Below are 17,800 nucleotides of genomic sequence, written 5' to 3'. Positions count from 1 at the left end.
TTAGCCACCTAGTTCCTTGTCTGCTACTTAAAGAAGAAAAATTACAATGGTTTGTAGTTAAAGGTTGAATAGCAGAATGACTTGAGATATGAAACAAAGATTTTCATTTTCCGTGAAGGTTCAAGGGAACTTACGTTGTTGTTCCCCACAGAGGTATACATATATCATATCTCATAATATATCTTCCTGCATGTTCTATGAGAGCAGATAAAAATAGGCATGCTTTCCTGTTATGTGTTTCTTCACACTCTCTCCACTTCTGGCCTACAATAAAGGTATTTTATTATATTCATCATTGTCAATCCATTACCTCAATGCTTTTTTTACCGATTTATTTTTAAGAATAATTTAAAATAGGACAAATGAATTTTTTATAATTATTTTACTACATTTAAAAAGTTATAATTTAATATATTTTTTTCTATTCTTCTTACAAAAATAATGTAAAGCAATGCTGAATATCTGAGAGTGTTTTTTTCTTTCTTTTTTCCTTGTAGGGGGTACATGGATTAATCAAGTTTAAGAAATACAGGAATACTGAGACAGTAGAACAATTGTAGCATCTGAGAGCAGATCTGAGCTGAAATTATGACTGTTAGTTAAATTGGGGAATTTAATTCCTGTTTGGAACAGTGCTGCCTAGTTAGTAAAGTTGCTACAAGGAGTAAAAATACTTCCATAAGTTTATAACATTCAGTAGGCAATCAGTTAGTGACCACTATTACCAATACTGCTGTGTCATTATTTCTGCATATTAAAAAAGTCAAAGAACAAGATAAATTTAGTTCGGGGTAGGAGATGTTGGGTGATTATAGAAATACCAATGATGGGCTGTATTTTCTAGGCATACAAGGAAGAGTGGGTGTTAAACCATAGCTCACAGCAATTAATATATTTTCCGAGTTTCTTCTGTAATATTGAACAGATGCAAGAAGTGAAGCCTAGACTCAGGTCAGTAGAACATGCCAGTGGCTTCTGCTGATACTCTGACCTATAAAAATATGGCTAGAGTGCTTTTCGAAATGAAGGGTAAGAAAGTAAAATAAATGCTCTTTCATTTTTTGGTGGCTAAACGTTTGCTTATCATACATAAGTATTTGCTAATCTTACTTAAATCTTCTTTCTACCGACTTTAATTTTCTTCTGCCTTGGGAAATTTACTAAAGAATAAGATGGACAAATCCAGTAGTGTGGTGGTAAACTACCTCTTAAAAAGAAGAAAAAAAAATTCTGGTATATATTATTTACCAAATTCCATAGTGCTGATATTCCCATCATGACTGATTTCAAGCTACAAAAGGCTAAACAACCAGCTTATAAAACTTTTGAATACTTACTAGTACTCTTTCATTACCTTGAATGAGCAGCACCCCATTGTTCCAAATTATCAGCTGAAAACAAAGTTCTAGACATATTTGATTGATTGAAAACTATCTTGTGAGGTATAATGCTAGTAAAGGATTGGTCTTCAATGAATCAAAATCAGCCTTGGGATAATAATATGCCTCTGCAGTGAGCATGATAGTGTAGAAAACATGTAAGGTTGTAAAGACATAATCGCTCATCTCTAAGCAGCCATGTCTTTAGGATTAGTTTTCAAAATTCAGATTAAGTCTAAAGCATCTAACGCCTTTTCCAAATTCTTCATTGGTGGGTTAAAAACCTTTTTTATTATTCTGCTACACATCATGAAACATCAATGAATTGATGAAAAGATTGGACAGAGTTATTTATAGAGATTTTCTCCCTTCTGTTCTTTTACCCATGCATTGTTTAAGTTGAAATCAGAGTAAAAATATAGTTATAAATTAATGTGATTTATGGATATTAATTCTGGGCTTTTTACTACGGAACTCAATTTGCTGCATGTGATAGTTTGAGGAATTTTGATTCATAATCCTTTGGGGATTATATTTGCAGGAAATGGTGTCTAGCCAGTTACCTCATTGTCTTTTTAGCCAATCTGGACTTAAATTGGACAAGTTTAATTCAGTTCATGAAATACAAGTTAGTTTCTTCTCTACCTGCCCTGAGATGGACCTCTGAGTAGGCACATATGGGTTCAAAGATGAAGGTTAATCAGGAGATAATTTACAGTAGTTCTGTTTATTTTACTTAGTATGGAGATGGGTTTACTTCTTAGCTGCTTTGACTAAGTCTTTCTACATTTAAGATAAAAGTATTTCTTACTTTCCTTTCTAAGCTTCAAGGCATGGCGAGTGTTAACATATATAAAAAATATATTGTGTAAAGTTTTCTCTGTACTTATTTTAGTGGCTTATATTGCTTTGTTTACTTTATAATAATAGAAATATGTTTTGCCCGTGGAAACTTTTTTTTTTTTTTATTTAACAAATTCAGAAGCAGGAATAAACTCTTATTTTTAGTCTGGGTTTCTTAATCTGGGTTCTATGGATGGGTAGTACAAGCCTGTAAAGTTGAATATAAAAGTGCATGCACATATACATGTGCACATTTTGTTCTGGAGAGAGAGACGATTGCTTTCATCAGATTCTGCAACAGTTCATGAATCCTCCCTGCCCCCAATTAAGAATGATCACATTTCTTTTTATAACGGATGACATTGATCCTTTAACTTACCAACTACCTTACTTGGCATTGTAAAAGATGCAGAGGTCTTTATTGAATGCCTTCACTAGATTACAACTTATAAGATGCCCTAGTTTTTTTTTTTCAAGAGTTTTGAATAATTTTTTTGTTAAAATATCTGCATTTATAGTGAATTTCATGCTGGAGATGCCTCCTATAATATTTATAATATGATTGGATTTATTTTTAATTGCTTTGCATCTTTTATCCTCAGACCTTAGTTTCTTTATAACTCATAGATGCACATTACTAGCATTCTGGCTTCAAGAATGTTCTATTTTTGTAATGGATTTTATAGTTATATAGTTATATTTTAGAAGCAGATAAAATCCTGGCAGTGTATTCTAACCACTTAGAAATGTTTTTAAGTTTTCATATCTCATTCAACATTCAAAGTTGAAAGATCTGCCTTGTTAAAAAAAAAATGTAGTGTAATAATAATGGCTAAATCCTAAGAGAAATTCTCTTTCCCACAATATATTGTAATACACAAATTCCAATCACAATAAATGGTGAATATTATTGTTTATGTATATTTCAGATCTAGCACTTCAACTCCACATCAAGTGTCACTGCCTTTTGAAGACCTAACTCTTTTATCTGGATTAATAAAATAGGATCCTAACTGGTTTCATGGGCACTGCTGGCTTTATTTTCCAATCTTTCCCTCATGTATTCTAAATTAGTTACACTTGTTGGACATATCTGATCATCCTATCACCCTTTTCTTTCTTTCTTTTTTTTTTTTCCTTAAGATTTTATTTATCTGACACAGAGAGAGAGAACAAGCACAAGCAGGGGGAGCAGCAGGCAGAGGGAGAAGCAGGGATTCAGGGACTTGATCCCAGGACCCTGAGATTATGACCTGAGCTGAAGGCAGATGCTTCAACCAACTGAGCCACCCAGGTGCCCCTCATCACCCATTTCTTGTAACACCTTTTTTGGGCCTTTCTGATTATAAGATGAAGTCCATATTCTTTAGGTTGATATTAGACATCTTCAAATTTTTTGTCCTAATAGTCTTCTACTTTCTTGAACCCGACTTTTTATTGTTAAGCCACTTCAAGCTGGATATTCTATTATTTATAACAAGAAGATTTTCCCTGACTTACTTAGCTTTGTACTCCAACCGGCACAAGGCTTGTCCATGCAGTTGATAAATAGATAATCTAAAGACATAGGTGATCTTTATGGGTAATTTTATAACATGGTCAAATACAAATAATAGCTAGTCACTAATATAATAAATAAGCCTGTAGAAATATTATCTTTTTAAAAAACCTGTCTTAAAATATGCAGGTGTTTTTGTCTGCTCACTCTCAAGAACATGGAAGTTATGACTTGTTTGGATATCATTTCCCCTTCCTGCACAATGGGTGGACTGAACTATAGAATTTCTAAGGTTACTTCGGGTTTGGTAATACTTTTTGCAAAGAGAATCATACATATCTCCCTGTAGAGATGCGTGTATTATGTAAGTACACATGGAAGCATAAAAGCTGTCATGGCTTATGGAAAATAGCTTAGACCATTTGCCACAATCTTTGGGAGTAAATTCTTAAGTGACACGTTTGTAGTCATTTCTAGGCAGCATTAATTGATTTGCCTCTTTTAGCAAGTCTAATGTAGTTTGTCAAGAGTTATATGGATTATATAGTACCACTCAACTATAAGTCTGAAACTCCTTTCACAACTTGCTACAGAATTTGTTTATTCTGTTATGCTTTATTTCAAGCATTCTGCTTTGCTAGATTTTGCTTTATTAATCAGAAATCTGGATGATAAAAATCAATGAGTTGGTATAAATTAGATTTTTTCTTTCCACCATGGTACAGGCTAAAATGATCTGTCCCAAAGAAGCAAGATCCAGTAGAGAAATTGACTCAGAATATGTAGATGATGTCCATGTTGAGTCAGAAATGAAAAGCAATACATTCTACTGGTTAGAATGCTGCTATAACATCTTATGATATTACTATGTTATAGATCAGTCTTGGGTAATATTTACTTTACTTACAAAATAATTTGAAAGTATATTTGTGGAATGTGAAAGAGAGTTCCATGGTCACATACTCTGGGGTAGTGGTAGGGGCTAATAATTAATTTACTGAATGACCAGCAGAATATTTATGCTTAAAATAATTGCCAGGTTTGACTATATAAAATACAATTAAAAGCTCCAAAGCAGATAGTTTTAATGAAGCTCCAAAAAAAGTGAGAAAATTTAAGTTGTGAAGGGCATTTGGAGAAAAATTTGCAGGATTAAATAAGAATAGCTTAAAAAAGTGCATAGGAATCTCAGATTAATTCCCTTTCAATTACCTTACTACTACTATTTTGTGATACTTAACATATATACAGAAGTTTAAAAAAGTAGTACAATAACTCACCAGATACCCATAACACAATCTCAGTAATTGTCAACCTATTCCCAGTATTTTTAAACTTACACATGGTCTTCTCCACTAACTTATTTCAGAACAAAAGTCACATTGTAAAATATCCTACCAATAACAAGTACTTAATTCTGAAGTACTCAATTTCCAAAAAATTTCCTTATGTCTAGTTTTTTTTGGTCTTACTTAAGAAATCTTTCCATACCCCAAAATTATTAAGATAGTGTCTTATATTCTTTCTACAGTTTAGTAATTTTGTTTATTTTTATTTTTTTTAAAGATTTTATTAAGTAATCTCTACATCCAACATGGTGCTGGAATTTACAACCCCAAGATCAAGAGTAGCATGCTCTTCCGGGGTGCCTGGGTGGCTTAGTCCTTAAGCGTCTGCCTTTGGCTCAGGGCGTGATCCTGGAGTTCTTGGATCGAGCCCCATGTCGGGCTCTTCCACCAGGAGCCTGCTTCTTCCTCTCCCACTCCCCCTGCTTGTGTTCCCTCTCTCGTTGGCTGTCTCTCTCTCTCTCTCAAATAAATAAACTAAAAAAAAAAAAAAAAAAAAGGAGTAACATGCTCTACCGACTGACCCAGAAAGGTGCCCCTTATTTTTTTTATTTTTGCCATTAAAGTCTACAAATTCACCTGGGCTTATTTGAATTGGGGATCATTCTTATTTTGTCTATATGCATGACTTTTGCCCAGTATTGTTTATTGAACCTATCATCCTTTTACCACTGCTCTGTAGTGTCATTTTTTATATAGATGGTGTCTATATGTTGTGGATTATTAGCTAGACTTTTTATTCTATTCTCGTGTCTAGTTGTTTCCCATGCACCCATACCACACTATCTTAATTATTGCATTTTATATTAAGTCTTTATTTGAGGTAAGCAAAGCCTTCCCACCTTGATTTTTCTTCATCAAACATAATGACAAGGTTGTTTATGATACTCTCTTAGGATCTTTTTTTTTTTTTTAAGAGTTGCCGTATTCAGTGGTATTCCCTTTTCCTTCTGACATTAGTAAAATGTGACTTCACTCTTCACCTTCAGCCTCTTCAAAGTAATATATAGATTTTATTATTATTTTCAAATAACCAACTTTTTGCTTTATTTTGTATGTTTGCTTTCTATTTAATTAATTTCATTTGTTATTTAAAAAGTCTCTGAGTTTATTTTTTCATTTAAAAAAGTCTATTTGTGTTTATTTTTTACTCTTTTTCTAACTTCAGATGAAATGTAGTTTTAAATAACATGCAGGGAAAATAAGTTTTAAGGAAGTAGATAATATTTTTAAATGAATGTTAACAAAAATACTACATATTAAAATTAGTTAAATTGGTACTCAGAGGAAAATATATCTTTCAATTCTGTTTTAACTTCATCCATCTCACAGTTTTATTATGTAGTATTTTCATTCATTCATTTATTTAAAAATAGTCTTTATTCTTTTAACTTCTAAATGCCAGTTTGTTTTGATCTCCAGTATAATTTCTTAAAGTCACATATAATACATATAATACTTAGCATGATTTCAATCCCCTGAAATCTGTTCAGATCTGCTTTATAGACTAATGTATGATCAGTTTTTTAATGCATACATGTGTGCTAAAAAAATGTATATTCAGGGGTGACTGGGTGGCTCAGTCGGTTAAGCGTCTGCCTTCGGCTAAGGTGATAATCCTAGGGTCCTGCGATGGAGCCCCACGTCAGGCTCTCTGCGCAGCAGGAGCCTGCTTCTCCCTCTCCCTGCCACTCCCCCTGCTTGTACTCTCTCTCTCTGTCAAATAAATAAATAAAATCTGTAAAAAATGTATATTCAGTAATTGTTCATTGTAGTGTTTATATATGCTATATATCAATATGGTCAGGATTTAATTTCAGCTATTGTATTTTAAATTTCTAGATGTATTTGATATGTTTTCAGATATTCTGTGTTACTTATATAGTCTCTAATACCCTGAACAAATTTCAAACTTGGACTTTATATCTCTTGAACTTAATAAGCATAATTATTTTGTTTCTGTTTATGCTTTTTGTGGTTTTGTTGCTTCTTGGTTATGACATCTTATTTTCTCATGTGCCTAGCTATATTTAATCATGTGGTGTTCCCTAGATTGAAAAAATTGTTAGAAATAATTGGAGGCTTAGTATACTGTTATCTTCTCACAGAGAGAATTTAAATTTCTTTCTGCTGGGCTCTGGGGAGCATTACCAGTCCCACACCACTTTAATCCCATGTTTTGTTTTCTTTGGATCAGGAGAATCTAAATTGTATTATAATGATTTTGTACAGCTAATGCAAAACTTCTTGACTGTGATATCAAGCAAGGGAGATATTTTCTATAACTTTTCCAACAAATGGCTATTTTAATTCAATCGTATCTTATTGTGTTAGCTCAGTTATATGGGGAGCATCATAATAATGTGAGTGAAGGCATGGATATGAATTCCTACTTGGATATTCAAAGTCCACCTGTTTGAAATCAAACAGCATATTCCAAAGCCATCCTACACATCATTGATTTTCTCTTTATTTCCACATTAACAAAGTGTATGAGGCATTGTGAGTCGGTCTTCTGCTGTGAAAGTTAATAACTTTCTGTTTTCAGTAATTATCTAGACTTCTAATCTCTGCATTCTGGATGTCCCATGCTCAAATATTTTACATTATCTACCATGAGCTTCATTTTCTTGACATAAATCTAGCTTCCAGCTTCACTACCTTCCCAGCATTTCCCAGAATAGATTACACTCTTCCTAGGTAATTCTATACCTTCTCCCTGCAAAGCTTTTCTTCTTCTCTTTACATAAAAAAATTTTTTAAATAATTAATTAATTAATTAATTAAAAAAAATAAATCTGGGTGCAATTGTAAATGGGATTGACTCCCTAATTTCTCTTTCTTCTGTCTTGTTATTGGTGTATAGAAATGCAACTGATTTCTGTGCATTAGTTTTATATCCTGCCACTTTACAGAATTCCTGTATTAGTTCTAGCAGTTTTGGGGTGGAATCTTTTGGGTTTTCCACATAAAGTGTCATATCACCTGCAAAGAGTGAGCGTTTGACTTCTTCTTTGCTGATTAGGATGCCTTTTATTTCTTTTCGTTGTCTGATTGCTGAGGCTAGGACTTCTAAGACTGTGTTGAATAGCAGTGGTGATAGTGGACATCCCTGCCATGTTCCTGATCTTAGGCAAAAAACTCTCAGTTTTTCCCCATTGAGAATGATATTCGCTGTGTGTTTTTCATAGATGGCTTTTATGATATTGAGGTATGTACCGTCTATCCCTACACCGTGAAGAGTTTTAATCAAGAAAGTGTACTGTACTTTGTCAGATGTTTTTTTCTGCATCTATTTAGAGTATCATATGGTTCTTGTTCTTTCTTTTCTTAATGTAATGTATCACATTGATTGATTTGCATATGTTGAACCAACCTTGAAGCCCAGGAGTACATCCCACTTGGTCTTGCTGAATAATCCTTTTAGTGTACTGTTGGATCCTATTGGCTAGTATTTTGGTGAGAAGTTTTGCATCCATGTTCATCAGGAATATTGGTCTGTAATTCTCCTTTTTGATGGGCTCTTTGTCTACTTTTGGGATCAAGGTAATGCTGTCCTCATAAAATGAGTTTGGAAGTTTTCCTTCTATTTCTATTTTTTGGAACGGTTTCAGAAGAATAGGTATTAATTCTTCTTTAAATGTTTGGTAGAATTCCCCTGGGAAGCCATCTGGCCCTGGGCTCTTGTTTGTTGGGAGAATTTTGATGACTGCTTCAATTTCCTTGCTGAATATGGATCTGTTCAGGTTTTCTACTTCTTTCTGGTTCAGTTTTGGTAGTTTATATATCTCTAGGAATGCATCCATTTCTTCCAGATTGTCTAATTTTTTGGCATATAGTTGCTCATAATATGTTCTTATAATTGTTTGTATTTCTTTGGCGTTGGTTGTGATCTCTCCTCTTTCATTCATGATTTTATTTATTTGGGTGCTTTCTCTTTTCTTTTTGATAAGTCTGGCGAGGGGTTTATCAATCTTATTAATTCTTTCAAAGAACCAGCTCCTAGTTTTGTTGATCTGTTCTACTATTCTTTTGGTTTCTATTTCATTGATTTCTGCTCTAATCTTTATTATTTCTCTTCTCCTGCTGGGTTTAGGCTTTATTTGCTGTTCTTTCTCCAGCTCTTTTAGGTGTAGGGTTATGCTGTGTATTTGAGACTTTTCATGTTTCTTGAGAAAGGCTTATATTGCTATATATTTTCCTCTTAGGACCACCTTTGCTGCATCCCAAAGGTCTGAACAGTTGTGTTTTCATTTTTATTTGTTTCCATGAATTTAATTCTTCTTTAATTTCCCATTTACAATTGGACCCAAACCGTGAGATACCTAGGAATAAATCTAACCAAAGAGGCAAAGAATCCATACTCAGAAAACCATAGAGTACTCATGAAAGAAATTGAGGAAGCCACAAAGAAATGGAAACAAGTTCCATGCTCATGGGTTGAAAGAAAAAATATTGTGAAAATGTCTATGCTACTTAGAGCAATCTACACATTTAATGCAATCCCTATCAAAATACCATCAACTTTTTTCACAGAAATGGAACAAATAATCCTAAATTTTATACGGAACCAGAAAAGACCCTAAATAGCCAGAGGAATGTTGAAAAAGTAAACCAAAGCTAGTGGCATCACAATTCTGGACTTCAAGCTCTATTACAAAGTTGTAATTATCAAGACAGTATGGTGCTGGCACAAAAACAGACACATAGATCAGTGGAACAGAATAGAGTGCCCAGAAATGGACCCTCAACTCTATGGTCAACTAATCTTTGACAAAGCAGGAAAGAATGTCCAATGGAAAAAAGACAGTCTCGTCAACTAATAGTGTTGGGAAAATTGGACAACCACATGCAGAGGAATGAAACTGGACCATTTCCTTATACCACACACAAAAATAGACTCAAAAGAAATGAAAGACCTAAATGTGAGACAGAAATCCATCAAAATCCTTGCAGAGAACGCAGGCAGCAACTCTTTGACCTCAGTCACAGCAACTTCTTCTAGACACATTGCTAAAGTCAAGGGAAGCAAGGGCAAAAATGAACTATTGGGACTTCATCAAGATAAAAAGCTTTTGCAAAGCAAAGGAAACAATCAACAAAACCAAAGACAACCAACAGAATTGGAGAAGATATTTGCAAGTGACATATCAGATAAAGGGCTAATATCCAAAATCTACCAAGAACTTATCAAACTCAACACCCAAAGAACAAGTACTCCAATCAAGAAATGGGCAGAAGACATGAACAGACATTTCTGCAAAGAAGACATCCAAATGGCCAACAGACACATGAAAAAGTACTCCACATCACTCTGCATCAGGGAAATACAAATCAAAACCACAATGTGATACCGCCTCACACCAGTCAAAATGGCTAAAATTAACAAGTCAGGAGATGACAGATGTTGGTGAGGATGCGGAGGAAGGGCAACCCTCCTACGCTGTTGGTGGGAATGTAAGCTGGTGCAGCCACACTGGAAAACAGTATGGAGTTTCCTCAAAAAGTTGAAAATAGAGCTACCCTATGACCCGGCAACTGCACTACTGGGTATTTACCCCCAAAGATATAAATGTAGTGATCCAAAGGGGCACGTGCACCCCAATGTTTATAGCAGCAACGTTCACGATAACCTAACTATGGGAAGAGCTCAGATGTCCATCAACAGTTGAATGGATAAAGAAGATGTGGTATACATATACAATGAAATATTCTCCAGCCATCAAAAAAAATGAAATCTTGCCATTTGCAATGACCTGGGTGGAACTAGAAGGTATTATGCTAAGCAAAATAAGTCAATCAGAGAAAGACAATTTTCATATGATCTCACTGATACATGAACTTTGAGAAACAAGGCAGAGGATCATAGAGGAAGAGAGGAAAAAATGAAACAAAAGAGATGGAGACAAACCATAAGAGACTTTTAATCTCAGGAAACAAACTGAGGGTTGTTGGAGTGGAGGGGTGTGGGAGGGATGGTGTGGCTGGGTGATGGACATTGGGGAGGGTATGTGCTATGGTGAGTGCTGTGAATTGTATAAGACAGATGAATCACAGACCTGTACCCCTGAAACAACTAATACATTTAATGTTAATAATTAAAACAAATTCTTATTTTGATATTGAAAATTCTTTTTTTTACTGTGAATTCTGTGATTTTTATTTACATTTGATTTTCAATTAAATACTGCTCTAAATTTTTAAAAAAATCTATTCTTAAAGAACTATATTATTGTTTTTCTTCTCTATTCATAGAGAACTTACCGTGTATCTCAGCCCAAATAAATTTACCTTATTTTCAAACTCAAAGTTAAATAATAATTGTGCTATCATTTGACATTATCTAGTATTTATTTAAATTGTTCTAAGTGTATATCTTGTCTTCCGGTGAGACTGTGCTTTTCAAGGACACAAACTTTTATTTTTGTAAATCTTATAGAGTGCTATGTACATAAGAAAACCTCATAAGTATTCATTTAAATGGAGAAAAAGCATGCTATCATAAGAACAGAATTACTAAAAAAATCCAAACTAAAGAATTTCAAAAAGGCCTATAAAAATGAATATTTACTTTGACTCAAAATTACTGCCTAACAGCTCTAACAAATTTTCCTTACTCTGATGATGGAAATTCTAATGTATTAAAGTAACTATTTCATTAATGTCTTTTATTACCAAAATATAAGAATAATTCCTGTAAGAGTTCCCAAATACTTTCTGTGTTTATGATTAATTCAGACTACTTTAGAATTATATTTCATCACTAAGTACTTACTGTAGTTGTAGTTGTTTTTGTGGAAAAAGTTGGCTCCACTGTGGTCCAAGGAAACACATGAATTATGACTGTTGTAGTGGCTGACAGCTGACTAGCTTTCTTCCCACCTAATTCATCAGTAACTTCAATAAGTACCTGGAAAGTCATAGGTTCCCGAATCTCTTGAAATGCATCATACTGGAAATTCTGAGTTGTGGCCAGAGAAGGAGTATCAACACCTAGTCTCCAAAGTATGAATTGATTATTTATATTCTCTGAGAGTGATGAGGTAATAAAACAGAAATAAAGTACACTATGTATTATGTTATTTCTATTGTCTTGTTCAAGTTCTTACTTTAAAATATGTTGGATGATAATGTGTTTCTAGCAGTTACAAAATATCTTATGTATCTTGTAAAATAGCATAGAAGTGACTTAAAATCCTATGTCTTACCTCCTGTAATTAAATATCTCAGCTGTTCCTGTAGAGAATCTGGACAGTTGAGCTGAATAAAAGGTGTCCTAATAGTGGAATAAATCTGGATTTCCAAATGTAGTGGATTTCATACGAGAGGTTCGTCATGTATATTCTACAATACAAGAATATTACCTGTTTTAGCTTATGTTTAAAAAAATTACCATATCTAGTCAATTACTTGTTTCTTTTTATTACTCATTATTTTCACCTTTATAATATTATTCAAGCATGTTTTAGAGTTCATCTTAATTATTTTACATTTGAAGATTATATTTTAGTTTTTCATCACAGAAACGTTGTTTGGGGCTTTCCAGAAGTGTATTCCATGTTCCATTTTTAATTTTATGAATGAGGAATTAATTTTTTTTCAAGTAGGCTCTACTCCCAACATGTGGCTTGAACTCATGACTTTCAGATCAAGAATCACATGCTCTGTGATTGAGCCAACCAGATGCCTCATGAATGAGGAATTAATTTTTAATAGTGTCTATTTCCTACGTAATTCTGCTAGGACAGGTACTCATGATATTCATGAGATTGTTGAATTTTAAAATTATGTCAGAAACTAAATGTTATGTATTCTAAGTATTTCCCTTTATCCAGAAGATATATGTCATCAAGTCTCCTCTTAAACAATTACTCAAAAAGGGTACTCATTACTTAAAAGAAAGCATATGTCACTATTGGAGTGAAATACTTGTTAGAAATACTCATTTTTATTGACTGAATTAATTTTTGCCTAAAAATTCAACCTGTCCTTCCTAGTTTTTGTTCCGAAGAAACTCAAAATCTAATAAGGCATGTGACTTTCATTTCAAACATGTGAGATTCCAGCAATTATATTGAAAGGGGAACTATATTATCTCTGAGAATGTTTGAATTCTAAGGTTCTTTGACTGTATAATCTAGCCCCCGGATAAACTACTTGCCACTAACACACCTCTTCTCACCTGTAACAGACATTGTTATAGACTATCCCCTCTCCTTTTTTTTTTTTTTAAAGATTTTATTTATTTATTTGACAGAGAGAGACACAGCGAGAGAGGGAACACAGGCGGGGGAGTGGGAGAGGAAGAAGCAGGCTCTCAGCAGAGGAGCCTGATGTGGGGTTCGATCCCAGAATGCCAGGATCACACCCTGAGCCGAAGGCAGACGCTTAATGACTGAGCCACCCAGGCACCCCCGACTATCCCCTCTCCTGAAGAATATAACCATAGTCTCAGAGACATCTTCAAAGTAGCAATCAATGAAGACACTAGCAATTTGTGGGAATGGGATGTGAAATGAAACCAATATATGTCCTCAGTTTAGGAAAATGAAGTGCCTAATTCCATTTATGCTTTTTTGCCGTTCCTTAGTAGTATTTCTTAAACATTCTTGGGTTCCTTTAGTTTGAACAGTTTCCTTAGAAGTCACATGTTTTGTTTTTTGTTTTGTTTTTTCTCTCCAGCACAGTGCAGATTGCTTTGTTGGATTGCCTAGTAGAGACCATAAAGGGGTACTTGCTAATATTTAAGCACTATTTCACTAAGTACTGATTTCTTTAAAATTAAAGCCTTGATAACTATATTTCCCTGAAAATGAATCATCCTTAGTTTCCCTTTCTCCTTCCAAATACAATCCAAAATAGGGAAAGATAGTACCTGTTCTTTCACAATTTCTCATAGTTGCTTTAGTAATAGTAAATATTTATTGAATACATAATATATGCTAGACTCTAACATACCTACATAAATATGTATTTAACAACCCCATGAAAAACATAGTATTATTATCCAAAAACAGAAAGTGAAAAGAGAGAAAATAGCTCAGATAGCTATAAAGTGTATAGGAACCAGAATTCAAAAATCTCTCCAGAGCCCAAGCTTTTAACCTGAGAATACTACTTTCTACATAATCATAATCAGTGTTTACACTATTACAACACTAGTCTATTGTGTTATGTGTTCTCATAAAAAGTCCCTTCCACTCTCTAAAAGATATTCTGAATGATAGTAACTCAGTGAAAGAGGATTTTTCTTCATCTTCTAAATTATGGTTCAATTACAATTTATATGCACTCTTAAAGCATTTCCAGTTCTTTTTTTTTTTTTTTAAGATTTTATTTATTTATTTGACAGAGATAGAGACAGCCAGCGAGAGAGGGAACACAAGCAGGGGGAGTTGGAGAGGGAGAAGCAGGCTCATAGCAGAGGAGCCTGACGTGGGGCTCGATCCCACAACGCCGGGATCACGCCCTGAGCTGAAGGCAGGCGCTTAACCGCTGTGCCACCCAGGTGCCCCAAAGCATTTCCAGTTCTAAGAAACTATGGTTTGTGTGTTTTATAACTTCTTCATATTTGAGCTGAAATTTTAACAAAATCCCAAATAGGTTTCCCTTGTTAATCGGAATTTTTTTAAACTAGCCAAATGTATTTTAAGTATTATAAACTGAAATGTTGGTTATAAAAAAATGCATTTTAAATACAAATATAGGTGTCTGTGTTCCTCTATGAAGGAAAAAATCGTTGTCCAGTACTCAACCTAAATTTTCATTTTTTTCTATTTTTTTTCCATTATTGTGGACAAGAAAAATATAGAGAGATATATTTGGAGAAAATGCCTGTATAAAACTGGATATAGAAAAGATATTGGAGGCACAAACAAAAATGTGCTATATATGTAGTGTGTGTGTGTGTGTATGTATGTATACATATATATATGTGTGTATATACGTACAGTAGTAAATATACTATGGGTGACAAAATATAGAAATATATTTAGCTAAACATGCCCACAAGCAAGTATACATATGCACACGCACACACACACACTCATACGTGCATATCCATTCCCAGTGGCTCAGATCCTGTGGTAGCAGAATAGCCAAGATGGTTTAGGTGCAAAAAACTAGATGTTGGCAGAGTTCTTCACCTCTACAACTTTGCACAATATTCTCTCTTCACAGAAAATTCATGTTCTACCACTTTTTTTCCTATTGGACTCATTCATTCAAATACCGTTTTCCTCTAATCTCAAGTTACTCGTTTGTGAAATAAAACAGATATACTGGACTTCTAAAACTATTGATTTGAATATGCAGTAGCACTTTCATAAAGATTACATAGGAAAATGTATTACTTAACTTTGAAGTGTCTCACAGTAAAAGGGCATAAAATAATACTTAGGACTCTAATGGCTTTATTATGAGTGTTCTAGTATAGTGCTTTGCAGGAACATTGTGAATTAATGAAGAGACAGCTAGGGTTGTTGAAGAACTTTGAGAAAAAAAAGCTCTCTATGGTTACAAGGACAAGATCAAATGTAAGGACATGAGATAATTAACTGAGGTGAAATTACTCATGAATTTTCTTGTAAAGTTTGTTACCTTTAAAGATTAATCCATCTTACAACTTTAATGAGGAATTAACAAACCTAAAGATAGTAAAAGCATTACTGAAAGGACAGAAGGTAAGGACCAGCACATAGTCCTCAGATGGAAGCTGTCTAAAAGCTTTAAAAAAAAAAAAAAAAAAAGTCTTCCCATGGTAATTTGTGGCTTTTATTTATTGGTGGCTTCCAAGTTCATCTCTTGACCTTACTATTTTCTAGACCTGTATTTTTCAACAAGATTTCTTTGAAATCTCTATTATGTTTTTGAACTTGAGGAACACGTTGGAAAGAAGAATTCTTCCTTCTCAAACGTTGTTATGGCCAGCCTTTAAGCTAGTTTTTAACATTGAGCACAAGGACGCTCTGCCAAGCTTGAATCATCAACTCCTATTTCTGGGGTGTTGTTTCTATGGCTTGGCATTTAATATATTATGCCAGTGTTCCTTGTCAGAATTAATTTTGGCAAAAGACCATCATTATACTGACTAACTGAATCTCCAGTTACAGAATAATGTAGCACATTCACTTTTCTAAATGCTCCCAATTAAAATATTAGAAGTATAACTATTGAATTATGGAAATTTCCTCAATACAAAGTCTACAAGAGAGAGAAAAACTAAGTTTTAGCTGTTTGTACATTTCAAAAACATAGAATTACTAAGCTTTTAGAATGTAAGAAGCTCTTTTCACTAAGAAAAAAAGGGTAGGTAATGTTTCACCTTAACTTTCAACATGAAAATATAAATGAAGCAAGGTACCATAATTCATAACTCATAACATAATTGCTCATACTCTAGAATTTTACACTGTGTATTTATTAACTAAATTTAAATAACTAAAAACAAACAACCAATTTATCTGGGAAATTCTTCCAAACCTATTCCCAATTAAAAACAAATAAGATTATCTTTAAAAAATAAGGAAAAGTTGGCTGGAAGGCTTCATGTCTGAGGAAAACTGCTTGGAAACTAAAGGCAGTGAGGGTACTGGTGACCGTGATTATCTTTGGCTGTTCAAAACCCCCTTCCCATGTGGCCTGCTCTTGGCCTTTTAAGCTTCAGATGCCAGGGTTGAGGTGCCTGGAGTGAGCTGCTCCCATCCCGGCAGCGTGGGCCTGGATGAGAACACAGTGAATGACCAAGAGCATATCACAGAGTATCTAAAAAGTGTCATCAACAAACCAGAGGCGGAGATGTCTCCACAAGAGCTACAGCTCCGTTATTTCAGAATGCTTGATTATGACGACAATAATTTGTGTGATGACCTAGAACTTTCCACAGACATCACTCACATCCATAAGGAGGAGGATAATGAACAGGCACCACCAATGAGTGAAGCTGAACTGATTAACTTGATGGTGTTTTGAGAAAGGATGACAAGAACAATGATGAACACATAGACTATGCTGAATTTGCAAAATCACTGTATTAGACATTGTTTGGCCATCTAGTTATATGGAAATGTCACCCTTTATGATGTGATTGAACACTTTTGGTAATGCAAAATAACACATTTCAAACTACTGCTACGGTATTTTGGTAAAAACCTGTAGCAGTTTGTTACACTGGAGTGAGAAAGAGAAATCAAGGGAAATAGAAGACAAATGGGACATACTGTAGTCCTCAAGTACTGTTAAATCTCTTATTGGACAAGGGCTTGGTTAAAGAATCCTTTTAAGAATGTTGGATAATTGGAGCAGAGTAGTCAGGAACTTGACTATGGAATACCTCTGGTTTCTTGATTTTCATTCATGCTATCTGAAAAGTAAGACAAACTTTGCCAAGTGGATGCATGTTTCAGTAACAGTGAAGGAATGGCATGAATGCCAGATGTGTCCCTTTGTGTGTCCTGTCTCTTCAGATAACTGTGGTCAGTATTCTGCAAAGTTCCCTGTGGCCTGAATGATGGCAAGTAAGTTTTAGGCTATATTAAAGTGACAGCATAAGAAGAATTTTGGATACTAAGACCAGCTAGTCTTAGAGTCTAACATTCTGTGTCTTCTGGCACTTTGGAAATGATACACCACTGACCTAAGTGATTAGCATTATTTTAGTTTTTCAATATTAATAAAACTACTGCCTTATACTTTATTTCTTTTATGTCTTCAATTTGGGGGAGACCTTGAATTGA

The 17,800-nt window shown here is 34.1% G+C and overlaps 1 pseudogene; it reads left to right on the top strand.

The window, feature by feature from the left end:
* The first annotated feature begins 962 nt into the window (after positions 1-962).
* Positions 963-17,101, top strand: LOC123788708 (multiple coagulation factor deficiency protein 2 homolog pseudogene; annotated as a pseudogene).
* Positions 17,102-17,800: the final 699 nt, after the last annotated feature.

Source organism: Ursus americanus, chromosome 3 (genome assembly GCF_024610735.1).
Source record: "Ursus americanus isolate L20-20 chromosome 3, mUrsAme1.1.p, whole genome shotgun sequence".
In the NCBI taxonomy this organism is placed as follows: Eukaryota; Metazoa; Chordata; class Mammalia; order Carnivora; family Ursidae; genus Ursus; species Ursus americanus.
Note: the sequence above shows the minus strand (reverse complement) of the source record. Positions and strands in the feature narration are given on the sequence as shown.